Source organism: Globicephala melas, chromosome 11, assembly GCF_963455315.2.
Source record: "Globicephala melas chromosome 11, mGloMel1.2, whole genome shotgun sequence".
NCBI classification, from domain to species: Eukaryota; Metazoa; Chordata; class Mammalia; order Artiodactyla; family Delphinidae; genus Globicephala; species Globicephala melas.
In genome coordinates this window covers 78,375,360-78,390,834 of record NC_083324.2, presented here as the reverse complement: position 1 = coordinate 78,390,834, position 15,475 = coordinate 78,375,360, and positions in this window count along the sequence as shown.

Below are 15,475 nucleotides of genomic sequence, written 5' to 3'. Positions count from 1 at the left end.
TGAAACAAGAGTGGTTAGGTCTGGGTCACAGGTCACTCAGCATGGCCCCTGCTTAAATGAGTAATCTGCATGTCATCATTAGAAGGTGGTCTCAGATCCTGAATGGCTTGAGCTAATCACTATAATCTTTGTGTTTGGTTATCATATGGGTGGGTGTGTTTAATTAAAAATGTAGTCGATTTTTACTAGTCACTAAAATTGTCTTAAGGAATGGTATGGTATCTACTCTTTTAGCTAGAGGAAGCATTTATTAATTTATTAATTTTTCATAGAAAGCATTTATTAATTTCACAAAACTGTTGCATGTTATATGGTCAGGCCCTTCAAGATGGCTGTTCTCCTGCTCTCTGTGCATCCCCTGCTTGACCAGGCCCTGCTTCCCTCACATAACTATTCAATCCTCTTAATTATAGGGCTGAATTAGTCCCTGGTAACTGAGCCCACCTGATGTCAATCCCCCCTGTAAATGGTAGCCTCCTTCTCCCCTGAGTAGCAAAGACTGTTGCCATGTCCTGTCCTCTGGACGCAGTGGGGAGTTTCTCCAGGACCCTTTGTAGGATTCCCCATGTCCAATAAACCATTGATGTCTCTGTCACTGTCTCTGGGCTCTGCCGTCCCGAGGCTGGACAACTACAAGACTTGCAGGCCTGTGGGATACAGCCCAACAGATGTCAAGCCATGGAAAAGGAGTCTGAGTTAGAATAGGACTCTGAGAGTTAGAGACTGACTCTCGAGGGGGATGGCAAGCGGTATTATAATTGAAACCTGAAGTCTGAGAGGCAAGAAGTCAGGGGAACCGCATTGTGGGTAGCAGGAATGGCCTGAGCAAAGGCCCTTCGGTGGGGAAAGGGCTCCATGCCTTCTGAGAACCAAAGGAGGGTGTTTGGTTGGGGCTAGAGACTTGTGAATTAGAAGCAGAATAAATTGGTTTAGCAACAAGCTGTGTTCATAAAGAGCTGGGCTGAGTATGGTTTCCTGCTTCTGAGTCTTCTGTTTAAATCTGGACTGTGCAGTCGCCAGATGTTGCTGCGGGGAAACTTCCCATCATGGGGTGAGGGGTAATCTTTGTGTGCATCTTGCTTTCCATTGGTTGTCCTTAACTGAGTTTAACGCTCTGTGTCTGTGTGTGCTTGAACCCAGAAGAGCCTCTGTTTTGGATGAGGATGACTCCTGACTCTTCTCTTTTGCTTAGCAGGAAAAGAATGGTAAAATGGATTTACATTCATTCACTAGCATACTTGTCTAACTTCATCTTCCCCAAAAGATTTCTTAGAATAAAAAATAAAACCAAATATTAGGGCTTCCCTGGTGGCGCAGTGGTTGAGAGTCCGCCTGCCGATGCAGGGGACACGGGTTCGTGCCCCGGTTCAGGAGGATCCCACATGCCGCGGAGCGGCTGGGCCTGTGAGCCATGGCCGCTGAGCCTGCGCGTCCGGAGCCTGTGCTCCGCAACGGGAGAGACCACAACAGTGAGAGGCCCGCATACCGGAAAAAAAAAAAAAATTAAAGATAGCTCAATTTTGGGACTTCCCTAGTGGCATAGTGGTTAAGAATCCGCCTTCCAATGCAGGGGACCCAAGTTCGATCCCTGATCAGGGAACTAGATCCCACATGCATGTCACAACTAAGAGTTCGCATGCCACAAGTAAGGAACCCGCCTGCTGCAATTAAGACCTGGTGCAGCCAAAAAAAAAAAAATCCTGTTCCTCTACATCCTCATCAGCATTTGATGTTGTCAGTGTTAAAAAAAAAAAAAAAAAAGCTCAATCTTTCCTATTCTGACGGCCTCCATGGAGCCACTACTGTACTTGTAGTGTAAAAATCAAACGTGAGAAAGAGGACTTGATGTACAGAGTTAATCCATGTGTCTTCTTCAGATCTCTTTGAGCAAACGACCCTTAATGCAATAAAACTGGCATCTTTGAGGAAAAGCAGATTATCTTGTGTGATAAGGCTGCCTTTTCTCATTACATTAATGTTGCTCTGATCATGCGTTTAAGCAATGTTTTTAATTTAAAAGAAAAGGTCCCAAGAGACAGGGCATAATAATACTTGGAAACATGCAATGGAGAAACATTCTGAAAATCCACTCAGCAGTGCAGCAGGACTCACTGTAAAGGTGAAATTGGGACCAAATTTAAAGAAAAGAAAGATTCAGCCCCTTTCTCTCTCCTTTCTTCTTCTTTTTTTTTTTTTTTTGCGGTACGCGGGCCTCTCACTGCTGTGGCGTGGCCTCTCCTGTTGCGGAGCACAGGCTCCGGACGCGCAGCCCCAGCAGCCATGGCTCACAGGCCTAGCCACTCCGCGGCATGCGGGATCTTCCCGGACTGGGGCACGAACCCGTGTCCCCTGCATCGGCAGGCAGACTCTCAACCACTGCGCCACCAGGGAAGCCCCTCTCCTTTCTTCTTATAGTTCATTCTAAGGGGCTAATTGTTAGAGCAAGTTTAAGTGGTATATCTAACAAATTTCATGGAAAGAAAGGCAATGAATATTAAAAGTTTCTGAAATTCAAACCAGATGTGGATGGAGAGTTAATTTAAAAACAACCACACACCTGTAACACCTTGGGCAGGTTCTGGAACATCTAGCAGCATTTGTATAACTCATCTTTTCAGGCTGGATTTAATAAAGATTTGGGGGATGAAGACGGTTAGGAAGAAATTGAACTATTTATGAAATACATTTTTTAAAATTGGTAAATTATTCCAATTAGCAAAGTGGTTAATAATGCTGGCTTTTAGGCTGAATTTTTCAATTTGTGAAGCTTCAAGGCTAGGAGACTGCCAGGTGAATAAGAAACGGTCAGGGCTTCTCCCTGAAATTGACTGGGGCTGTGGTCAAAATGTAATAGGATGCTTCTGTGTCATTCCCTTTTGCAAAGATGTCGCTACAGACAGAACTTCAGGAAAACTCTATTTCATTCATCTTAAATTGTCTCCTTGGAGGCTTCTGAAATGCTTAATTCAGTGGTCCCCAAATTTGCTGCCCATTGGAATCACCTGGGCATCTTTGAAAACTACTGATGCCTGGCTCCCATCTCCCGATATTGTAATTTACCAGGTATGGGCTGCAACCCAGGCATGGTTTTGTTAAGCTTTTTATATATACATGGGTTGTAAGAAATCATACAGAGAGATTCCTTATACTCTTTATGTTACCCCATGGTAACATCTTCCAAAATGGTTATACAATATCACAACCACCTTATTGACATTGATACATGCAAGATCTGGAACATTTCCATCACTACCAGGATCCTTTCTTCTTGTTGGCCTTTTATAACCACACCCACCTCCCCACCCACTCCAACCCCCTCCTTAACCTCTTGGCAACCACTAATCTATTCTCTATTTCAATAATTTTGTCATTTCAAGGATATGATATACATGTAATCATACAATATGTAACCTTTGGGGATTAGCTTTTTTTTCCACTTAGCATAATTCTCTGGAGATTCAGCCAGGCTGTTGCAGGTATCAATATTTAGTTCCTTTTTATTGCTGAGTAGTGCTTCAGGGTGTGGATGTACCACAGTTTGTTTAACCATCTGGATTGTTTTCAGGTTTTGACTATTAGGAATAAACTGCTATAAACATTAATATGTACATACTTTTGTGTAAACATGCACTGTCATTTCTCTGGGATAAATGTCCAGGAGTGGAATTGTTGGGTTATATGGTTAGTGCATGTTTAGTTTTTCAAGGAAGTGCTGAACTATTTTTCCAGAGGGGCTGAACCATTTTTACATTCCTAACAGCAATGTATGAGTGATTCCATTTCTCTGCATCTTCGCCAGCATTTGGTGTTGTCGGTCTTTTATATTTTAGTGTAGTGATAGCACGTTGTGGTTTTAACTTATATTTCCCTAAGGGCTAATGAAACACCTTTTCATGTGCTTATTTGCCACCATTTGATGAAATGTCTATTCATGTCTTTTGCCCATTTTCTAGCTGGAGTATTTATTTTTTACTCTTGAGTTTGAGAGTTCTCTATATATTCTAGATGCTAGTCCTTGGTCACATTTGTGGTTTGCAAATGTTTTCTCCCATCTGTAACTTGTCTTTTCATGCTTCTGGTGGAGTCTTTCCATAGAGCAAAAGTTTTAAATTTTGATGCAGTCTAATTTATCATTGTTTTATGGGTTGCGCTTGACATTATTCAAGGACTATCTAGCATTATGCACTAAACAGACATTTGGTCAAATCATCAGAGTCCCTCACTACAAAAAGCTTTCATGTTAAAACTTTCCATCCAGATGAAGATGTTTCCTTCTGTTGTCTTGTTTAGGTGTGTTGACTTTTAAAATATATATATGGTTTCAGAGAAACCCCATGGACATACAGGTAAACTTAAAACTTCCAAAGATGTGAACTTCAAGACTACTATTGCTTATCAGATCTTGTCCTTGACATTCTAGACAGGCTTCTTTCAAAGAAAGCTCTTTACTCATGGGGATAAGGGAGTTGATGGATAAAAGAGAAATTTCTGGACTGTCACACAGAGGCAATACAACTCCCACCAAATAAATAGTTCATTGTATAAAGAAGAAAAGAACTGTTGTCATGATGGGAAGAGGTCAGGAAAAGGCTCAGATGTCCCAAACAGAATTAAAACTCATTCATTTGAATGGAATTACTACTCATTCATTTGAAAAATAAAATAGGGGGATTTAAGCACAGGCCATGGGGATTATGAATTATGGTCAGTGTGTCCCTTTATTTAGAATGTTTGGGGAGGAAGAACTTTTGTATAGTCGGAGGAGTGTTTCCAGTTACTAGAGATTTTCAAGAAGACCCTGGACCACCACATAGCAGGGGTGTTGGAGAGGCGAGTCAGACACTAGAAAGTAAGGTATACAAGGTGAGCTTTGAGAACCTATCTAAATCTAGTGTCTCTGGCATCATGACCTTTCTCCAGTGCAAGATTCAGAATATCCTGGAAAGGAAGAGTATAGGTAGGACTGATCCCAAGAAATATAGGCAAAGCACCAGGAAGAAGCCAGATAACTGGAGGAGAGACTTATCTAAAAGTTGGATTTATGGAGCTGGAAAAGACTTTGGCAGGCAGCTATCTTGCTCTTGATAAAGAGATGGAGGGAGAAACTGTATTAGTCAGATAGGCTAGACTATGATGCACTAATAAACCATGAAATCTCAGTGGCTTAACATAAGAAAACTTTATTGCTCCCTTGTGCAAACTCCTGGTCAGGCATCTCCTTCAAGTGATGACTCAGTGATCCAGGTTCCTTCCATCTTCTTGCATGTCCTTTCAACACATGGCCTCTAAGGTCCATGGGAAAAGGGAAGAGGATTGAGGAAAGGCACCTGGCTACTTTAGACATCCAAGCCCTGAGTATTCCATTCATCACTTCCACTCGCATCCGTTAGGCAGAATGCATCCATCCCACAGCCAACCCAACTGCAAAGCAGGCTGAGAAACAGAGGACCACACAGGTATCAGTGGCACACCTATAGTTTCTGCCACAGGAAGCCAAAACCTAGAGGGATGCCATGATTTCATTATGACCATTGTGTTAATGTTGACAGAACTAAGATCAGATTCTAGATAGGATGACCTAGAGGGTTAAATGTAGTATATGATGAAGCCTTCTATGGCTGGATCCTGGTCATTCCAAGATTCTTTTCTGCCCCTTCCCACTTGGCAGCTAGAACCTCAACAAAACAGAACTGTTTATAGTTCCCAGTGCCTGCTTTGCTCCTGCAGCCCCTTACTTGTGTGTGAATACCTTCTACTTCTTCACCTACCTCCTCTTTGCCTACTTATTCTTTAAGACTTAAGCATCTGTGCTTCCAGGAAGCTGATCTCAATCTTCTGATGCCCTGCTCTCCAGATTGGGTTAGGTATCCTTCTGTGCATCTACAGTATCCTGTCCACCTCTAACATCACAGTTACTAACGGTTATGTCATTATCAATTTTTTATTCTATTTCCTGCCCTAGGTTGTGTGCTTCTTGTAAGTGAAGGACATTATTAAAATTGTAATAATTTAAAATTTTTTTGACATACAGCAAATCTGACTTTTTGTGTACAGTTTATGAAGTTTAACAATTGTATGTATTTATTAGAGTTGAGATTTTCCTGGTTCTTAGTATGCTGAATAATTTTGGATTGAATCCTGGACACTTTGAAATTATGTATGAGACTCTGAGTCTTGTCTGAATCCTATAAAATGTTGACATTTCTGTTTTAGCAGGCAATCAACCTAACTGGTTTCAGGCTTCAAGGTCTGACCAACTTGCTGTGGGAGGTGTTTGCAATATCAGTTCTGTTTTCAAAGCCTTTGCAGGGCTCTTCTGATCTATCTGGTGTGTACACCACCTAGTGGCCAGTCTGACGGTGGGCGGTGATCTCTCCCAGTGGTTTATTTCTCAGTCTCCCATAGACTTTTCATAGTCAGATTCACACATACACAGCTTGGGAATAAGCCCAAATTCTTAAACAACTTGAGCAGCACCCCAAGCTGCCTCCTCTCTGAGATCTTTTGAGATCTCCCTGGTGCTCTCTGGTTCCCCGAAGTGTCCCTTTTTGACCCTCATCTGCTATGCATTTCCCTTAACTGTGCCCATGTCTGGAGCTGTTGGGGTCACTCAGTGAGAGTGAGATAGACCCCCATATTAGTTTGGATATTAAGATCAATAATGCCACACATACAACAATAGGGCATGAAAAGGTTTATTATTCACATTCTGGAGAGAGCAGGGAGAGCTCCCAAGCTGGTCTGAAAATGGCTTGAGAGAGCCAGGAAAGAAGGCCGGCTTGGTGTTCGTGATGCTGGGGGGTGAGGCTGGGGTGAGTTCCTGGAGCTGGAGCTCCATGGTTTGAGCCGCCTGCTAGTTACAAGGGAGTATCTGAGCTTTCTATCAGTTTTGCCCAGATGTGTGGCAGAAAGGGAATGGGGAGTGGTAAGGCTTGAGAGCTATGAGCAATTGAACATCAAGAAGAGAATCAGATCCATCGTTACAAGGGCCAAATGGCGGGAAGACAGAAAAAAGCAACAGGCGTTTGTGCTGTTCTCTTGGGCCAGTTCTTCTGATTGGAGAGGAAGATTCCTCTCCCTCAGAGTTTTTAGGTACCTGTGGGCCATCACAGTCTAGGTCGTGTGAGAGATTAAGGAAAAGAAAAAGAAGGAAAAAGAAAAATGGGGAATTTTCCCCATTCTCTCTGAATGTCAGGAGACCTCTTTCTCACTCCTCGTGTCAGAACTAGACGGCGTCTCCTGGAGCCTTCATTCTCCATCCTTGCCAAGGTTCACCTCTGGGTCTGGGGCTGCCCTGAGGCGAGGCCAGGCCAGGGGATACCAGAGGGGAAAAAAGTGTCAGACTCACCACCAGTACAGTGGTACTTCAAATTCTGGTCTTGTCTCCAATCCACCTGCTACTATTTACTTTTCATTGTAAATACCTGCTCCGTGTATTCCGTCCAGGTTTTATAGCTGCATTCAGTGGAAGACACAGGGCTGCCTACCCCATCTGACATAGAACCAGAATCTATCTAATTTCATTTTACTCACCTGGGCCTAGCACAGGGCCTGGCATATGGAAGAGACTTAACAGATTTTCATTGAATGAACAAAGTGAACGGATGAATGAACGAGTGAACAAATCAATCATATGATTTATTTACAAATAACACAGAAATACTCATGTTTCCAAAGAACAAATTTCTGATGACCATTCCATGGTCAATTCTTCTCTCTTCTCTTCCTGGGAGAGTGAAGCATACAGAACAGATCTAGCCTGAGTTTATTTAAAAAATAATTTTTCTTGTTGAATCTTTAAATCAGATAAGTATTTCAAAAACCAAAGTTTCTACCTCTTTGGAAAGGGTTTGGGTTGCATAGGTTTCAATGAACTTTCTTAAACTCTTTTACCTGTTCTAGGATTAAAAGAAAATAAAATGAAATTGATGAGGTACTTCCTTTAGTTGCACGTGTTTACAGTCTAATTACCACCTAAACAGGCTGAAGGGTAAGTTTAAAAAAACTCTGCAGAGCTCTATGGCCCATTCATCTATCTGCATATAAATTATTGGAATCCATTTACAATCACAATGCAAGAAACCCCCAGGTTCTTGAATAGCAGGCTCTTTTATTTCTGTCTCTTTAATCCTAGGCTGCTCTGACCCTTGCCGGCAACAGAATTTAGCTGGTGAGTTCAACATGAAATCGACTAGGGTTCATCTTTTCCATTCTTGAAGTTGGCTTTGACAGGGACCACAGGAGTCAATGGGACCTCTGTGCGTGGATGGGATTCCCAGGAGAGTCAGGAAGGGACGGATGATTCATGAGATAAAGCATCCCAAAGGGACTCCGCTTCCCTTTTAATTTTGTGCCCGTGTGAGGAATTTTGAAAACTGATGCTGCTGAAGACAAAATTCCCATCATGAGCTAAACAGGATCCCTGACAGAGAGGAAACACAAGCTTCTGAGAACCAGGACCCAGTTCTCTTTACATAGAGGCCACACCGGTGGAGAAGGGCACCCAGCCAAGTAGGGTGCACACTCTTTCAAGTGAGTTGAGGACTTGACCCCCTTCTGAAGTCCCTTTTTTCACTCCGTCTGATTCCATAAGAACAAATCAGTAATCTGCTCTGAGTGATCAAATGCCATTTCTCTCCAAGTCTGCTTTTCTCTGCTTCCTTTTTGTTCTGTGTGGCTGCTTTGGGTTTTTGAATGGCTTTTTCTGTCCTGATTTATCACAGGTATGAATTGCATCCATATCAGGAGTTCTCTCTTATGGCAGGTTTGGCACCAAACGGAGAAGTTAAAACCCTTCCTAAGTCAAATCCACTTCCAGGGAGCTCCAGGGAACTATCCGTGCACTTTGGATGCAGTGGTTTTGGTTTTATCTGAGTTTTGTAAAATTTGCTGCAACCTGGAACATACTTGATTATATAAGAATTTTTATCGACATGGGGCTGGTCTGGCCACAGAATCCACTCCCTGCCCCCACCCTGCAGTCTCAAAAGCCCAGCAACCTGCTGGGGTGCATCCTCCAGATGGGCTGCCATTTAGTCTAAGCTGACTCCTTGAGGAGGGCTCCTGCAGGTGGACTTTCTTCCTCTGAAGACCCGGCCCCCTTAGGGGGACCTCCCCGCCGCCACAACTTTCCGGTTGCTCCCTGGGAATGTTTGTTCTTTCATTTATATATGGATCCAGCTAATGGAAAGAGAATGTGACAGATAGTCTATGTTTAGGATTTTTCTTCCTTTATTTCTCCTCTCCTCCCGAATGCAGAGAAGGGCAGATTAGCATCATAAATAACGTCTTCACCGCAGGTATTGTGTGGCCCTCCAATTTTCTTTTGTTTTAGAGATTTTCCCCTCTTGTAAAAACTGCACGAGTAAAGCATGTTTGTTGCAGAAAAATTAGAAATAAAAAGAAAAAAGAAACATCCCATTTTTTTTTTCATTAAAATATCAGGCTGAGGTCACTTCCCTCCTTCCAGTCTTTCTGACTTATCTCCTGCTTACTTTCATCGAGTACTGATCTTGCCTTGCCTGAGGATGGCGCCCCTAGCAACCAACATTGTTTTATTCCTAAATCACTGTAGCAAAGGTGCTTTAAGGAAAGTGTTCTCCCACATTAAGTACAAAAGGAACATGTATCCATGATAGAACAAAATATTTTAATGAACAGTTTAAGCAGCTCTCTTATAAGGAAGCTTCGAAGTGTGCCACGACACTGCTTCTTAGGTTGGCTTCCTCTGACCAGCCTTGGTCCTGATATTTCTTGACCCTGGGTGATTTGTCTCTTGAGGGTAGTGTCCAGAGTTCCCTTCTTAGACCCTCTGAATGGTGGTTCCTTGCCAGGCTGACCGGGCTCTCAGCTCCCAGTCTGTAAGAGGATGCCTTTCCTTGCACATTCTTCTTTTTTTTTAATGGGCTTAAATAAATTTATTTATATTCAAAATAAATTATTTTTTATAAAAATTTTTATTGGAGTGTAGTTGATTTACAATGTTATGTTAGTTTCAGATGTACAGCAAAGTGAATCAGTTATACATATACATATGTCCACTCTTTTTTTATATTCTTTTCCATATAGGCCATTACAGAGTATTGAGTAGAGTTCCCTGTGCTATACAGTAGGTTCTTATTAGTTATCTATTTTATATATAGTAGTGTGTATATGTCAATCCCAATCTCCCAGTTTATCCCTCCCCTTCTTGTATATTCTTAACCCCACGTCTCTATAAACTCCTTTTCCCATTTTTGGGGGCAAGTGTATCAGGTATGAACCTCAACTTATAAATTCAGGAAAGTAGACATTTAATATTCTTTTTTCTGTAAACCAACTTATTTTCTACTTCAAACCTCCATTTCATCTGATGACAGGAGTTTAGTCTGTCAAAGTGGGCTTTATACACACGCACATATCCACCTAGTCTGGGTCACCATCTATCCATGCTGGCCTCCCCCCTATTATGCCTGCTACCTGCCCTATTATGCCTGCTCCTACCTTTGGACTGTCTGGTCACTGCTAAGTGATCACTGACCCAAGGCCTCCCCAGTTCCAGCTTGCTGTCAGCTCAACTTCTTACTACTTTGAGTGCAAAGGATGGGTCTTCTTTTCCCACGTGGTGCTGGGAAAAGCAAAAACCTCCGTGGGGCTAGCTATGCACTTCCTTTCATCTCTGCTATTCTGGGGTGTAGAGGTCTCTGTGGGCTATTTCAAGCCTGTGTTTGGGGCAGGTACATCGTTTGCCAGACTCCATGCAAAATGAAAACACTGAGCTGGGTTGGGGCTGGGGAAGTCAACATCCCCTTCCCAAGGGCCCACAGTGCCTGCCCACAGCAGACAGCCAATCCTCAAGGGATGGCCACCTTCACGCCGGTACACATGTACATACTTGGTCCTGGATGGGTGGGCAAGAGACCTCACCAAGTTGCACACCCCATGATGTCTGTGGTACCCTCAGCCTGAGGCCAAAAGGCAGATTCCTTGAATCCCACCCCCAGATGCCGTGGGGTGGGTGCACCAGGCCCTGACACCCCTAGTGCCCACAACCGCGCCCAGGCCCACGCCAGTTGTGGAGAGAGCTAGCGGAGCACGGCGCAGGCAAAGGGAGGCTGGCAGGGCCTGTGGCACCAGGGTACGGGGGGTAGGGGGGGCGAACCTCAGGGATCCCAAGCCAGACACAGTGGAGGCAGGATGCACAAGAGCTGAGGCTCCAGGCCCCCGGTGCAAGCTCCAGTGTCCTGTGGTCTGCTTCACAAGTCAGGTTCAAAGCTAAAACTATTAAGAATTTCAAGGTAGCCACCGCAGAGCATCAGACCCAAGTGCGAGGGCCTTTTGGGAGCGGTGCCCTGTGCGCGGTACTGGCCACACAGCCAAACAGGCAGGCCTGTGTGATTAGACACACAAAAGCTGGAAATAGACTTCTTGTTTCTTGTACTAACTCAGCCCTTGCTTGGTGCAGTGAGAATAAAAGGGTTCTAGCGTGGGGGGAGAGGTGTATGTAGGGGACGTTCCTAGAGTAATAGGAATTATCAGAAAGAAAAAAAAACCCTGAATTCATATTTTAAAAATGGTTTCCCACCACACAAGCATCAACAGATCCTAGCCCTCCTGGACCCCTGGCTGTAGTCCTGCATCTGATTCACAAGTGGGCTCACCTGTGGGGCACCAGGGGCCCTTCCACCATTGCCCAAGCTGCACCTCCAGCTCTGGCCGGCATCTCTGCTGGGGGATGAGGTGGGAGGTGGAAGGAAGTAGTCTACTCCTAGTCTACTAGAATCTAGGACTAGGGCAGCGCAGTGTGGAGGTTTCATGTCAGCCGGCCAGGCTCTCTCAGAGGTGTATTTTTAAATCTAAACCTGATCTTCAGAGTGGGGTGCCACCCAGACAGAACTGCAGCATCGGCATCAGTTGGGAACTTTTTAGAAATGCAAATTCTCAGGCCCTGCCCCAGACCCACTGTAGCTGAGGCTCTGGGGATGGGGCCAGCAGTCTGTTTTAACAAGCTCTCCAGTGAGTCCAATGCGCAGTGAAGCTTGAGTACTTAGACTAAATGTGTTACATGGGGGATGTTTTCAGGATTCTTCAGTAAGGTTTCATTTACAATCTTATGAAATGACTGTTGGACCTAGTGCTCACAGACAGTTCAGAGAATTCTAAGACGGTTCAGCAACTCCAAGTATGTCCTCTAACCATATGCTACAATATTTGGAATTCCTGCATTAGAAGTTTATTCCTTCAGGGTCTCTTTTAAAAGGTAAAGCTTCTACTGGGTAAGTTCATATAAAAGTATCTGTGATACCTGTCATATTCTGCTTACCATGGCTGGAAGGGAGAGGAGTACATCACAGAATAAGGAAATAGCTGAGCCAAGATAAGCATTGCCTGGGCTTGGCAATTTTGCCTGGAGTCGGCATTTCCAGAACTTGTGCAGCCGCTAGAGTAAAATCATTTGTTTGAAATGGGCCTGATATCTTAACTGTAAAATCAAATGAGGGGGAGAGAAGGAAAGAGTGAGTTCAAGGGTGTAGAGGTAGGTGAAACCTCAGTTCACGTGCTGGCAGCAACTAGCTAAAATCTTAGGTAAGTTACTTAAACTCCATGTCTATAGAATGTGGTGATATAACCCAAAACATTTTATCAATTAGGATTTGGTTGCAAGTGACAGAAACTCCAACTCGAACTGCTTTATGCTGTCAGAGAAGAAGGTTATCTATTGGCTTTTGTAAATAAAAACTCTAGAGATAGTTCAGACTTCAGAAACAGCTTGGACAGTGTTCAGAAGAGGCCACAAGAATGCAGTGGTTCTTCATTTTACTCTCTGCTGCTCTGTGTGTTGGCTTCGTCTTCAGACTATGCAAGTTGGCAGGATGGCAGCCCCAGCTGCAGCCAACATGTCTCGAGGGTTCAAGTCTGGATCTGAGGGCAAACCCTGGAGCCCAAACAAACCCCCAAAAGAGACTGATTGGCTCTGATACGCCTCCCTTGAGTTATGTGCCTACCCCTGAGCCAGTCACTGACCACAGGGGAAGCTGACGCTCTGGATCAGACACCAAGCCTGAGTTGTACACTATCCCTGGGGTGGGGGTGGTGGGAGGCACTGCCAATGCCACAAAACCACAGGGGATGGAGGTGGGGCGGGGTGGTTCCCCACGAACATGGGAGGTTGTTACTGAAAACGGAGTGAATGGAGAAGGGCTGGCCAGGAAGCCACACACGTCCACCACGAGGATCTCGGTTCCCACATCTGTATTCTGTGAGGTCCTCCCACGGCCCAGGGTGCTGGTGTCAGAAGCCACATTCATCAGACCGCCCTCCAGATGGAGCCTGGGTTGGGCTTGGGGAGGAAGGAATCCTTCTTCTATTTAGGATGACTAAACTCATCCCCTTCAACAGCTCCGATGGAAAGGCTGTCCCTCCTGGCACAGCAGCCCAGCTTCTCGTTTCTCTGTGAGAGTGCCATCCACACCACACATCTGCTGGCCCCACCCCTCTGTTCACTGCCTTCTCCCCGTCAGCCTCCCTCCGTCCTCCAGCCTCCTCTCTCAGCACATGTGTCTCTCTTTCTTTCTCCCTTCACCCCTGACCCCCTCTGTCTCCTGTTTGGCCTTCTCTGCTGCCTGTCTCTGTTTCTCTCTCTCTATTGCTGACTGGCTGCCTCTGTCTATCTATCTGTCTGTCTCCCTCTCTCTATATATATATGTCTAGCTCTCTCTGAGCTCCTGTCTCTGTTTCTCTCCATCCTCTCTTGCTGGGATTCTGACTGTCTCTGTCTCATTCATTCTTTCTTATACTGTCTGTTCTTCTCTATCTCTGTCTATTTAAGTACCTTCCTGTCACTTTCTCTACCTGCCTGTTTCATTCTTTGTCTACTTCCTTTTCTCATCTGCCTTTGTCTCACATTTTTCTTTCTTTCTGAAATAGTTCCCACTGCTCTAGACATGACTCTAAAATGTTCACAATCCATGCTTACTCCAAATGTTTCTTAGCCAACAGACAAAGAGTTTATAAGGATGGAGCAAAGACCGTGAAGGGAGGGAAATTTAGAAAGAAAAAGGAAGCATTAATGGGGCACTGTGAATAAGAGGTTATTCAAGCCAAAAAATACACAGCACACACATACATTAAAGTCACAAGCCACCTTCAGGCAGGCATTGAGCTTCTCCACCACAGTTAGAGTTGAGTTTGGTTGAAGTCTTGTTTTTCTTAGTTTACTTTTTCTTAACGGAATAGTTGCTCCCTGGGTCTCTAAGCAGTCTGGATGTCCATAACTGATACACAGTCTCAGCCTACAGCCAGCTAGTTTACAACAGGGGCAATGAATGTGACCTGACTCTGCTATAGGACACCTTTGTGAGTCCCATCCTGTGGACAGCTCAGTCCTGATTTTCTTTGTGGTGGCCACCCAGGTCCTGCTCCTCAATGGCTAAATACACCTCTGATGCCCAACTCAGCAAGGGCTGACATTGGGCCCTTCTAACAATCTGCAATTTCCAATTCAGTAGGAGACATTGCTGGGTTTTGAAAAATAGAATGTTTTTCAAACATTAGAAGGAAATATCTATCCAATAGGCTTGGCACCGAGATTTTATTTCCATATACATTTAAAAACTGGCTTCACATAGCATCCCGAGGACTGTCCTGATCTTCAATGAGTTAGTCTTCATTTACTCATGTCTACATTTTCAAAGGTCAGACATTGGCTTCTGCAGTCACTAGCATATTTTTTAACTACTATGACGTAAATGGAAAAAAGAGTGTAAGGTCATAGGATCTTTTATTCTTTCCTTTCCAACTTTAACACTTAGCTGCTCTATCATGGTAAGCAAATCAACCTCTGTGAGTCTCAATTTCCATGTTAGTAAAATAAAAGATAACAAGTGCCCAGCACAGTGCCTGGTACTTAATTGGTACTGAGTAAAAATGTGTTTTCATGTAAGAGAATGATGCTCAGCTTTGGCTGCCCATTAGACTCTCCTGGGAAGCTTTTTAAAGCCTGAAGCCCAGGCTGTAGATTAGACCCGTGATACAGTGGATAAGACTGGGTCTGAGACCTGGCAGCAGTATGTTTTTAAAAATCCTAGCACTCATTCTACCCCAGGTAATTATAATATACAGCCAAGCCTGATAACCACGAATTTAAGAGGAGGTTGACCTTAGGTTTGTGATTGTTGTGTGCTTAATAAAGGGTCAAAGCCCTCTTTTTTTTTTTTTTTTTTTTTTTTTGCGTTACGCGGGCCTCTCACTGCCGTGGCCTCTCCCGCTGCGGAGCACAGGCTCTGGACGCGCAGGCTCAGCGGCCATGGCTCACGGGCCCAGCTGCTCCGCGGCATGTGGGATCTCCCCGGACTGGGGCACGAACCCGCGTCCCCTGCATCGGCAGGCGGACTCTCAACCACTGTGCCACCAGGGAGGCCCCAAAGGCCTCTTTTTTAAAAAGTGTGCTCTTGGACCATAGTCCTCACGAATCAATTTCCCCAATTTCCAAAGATCG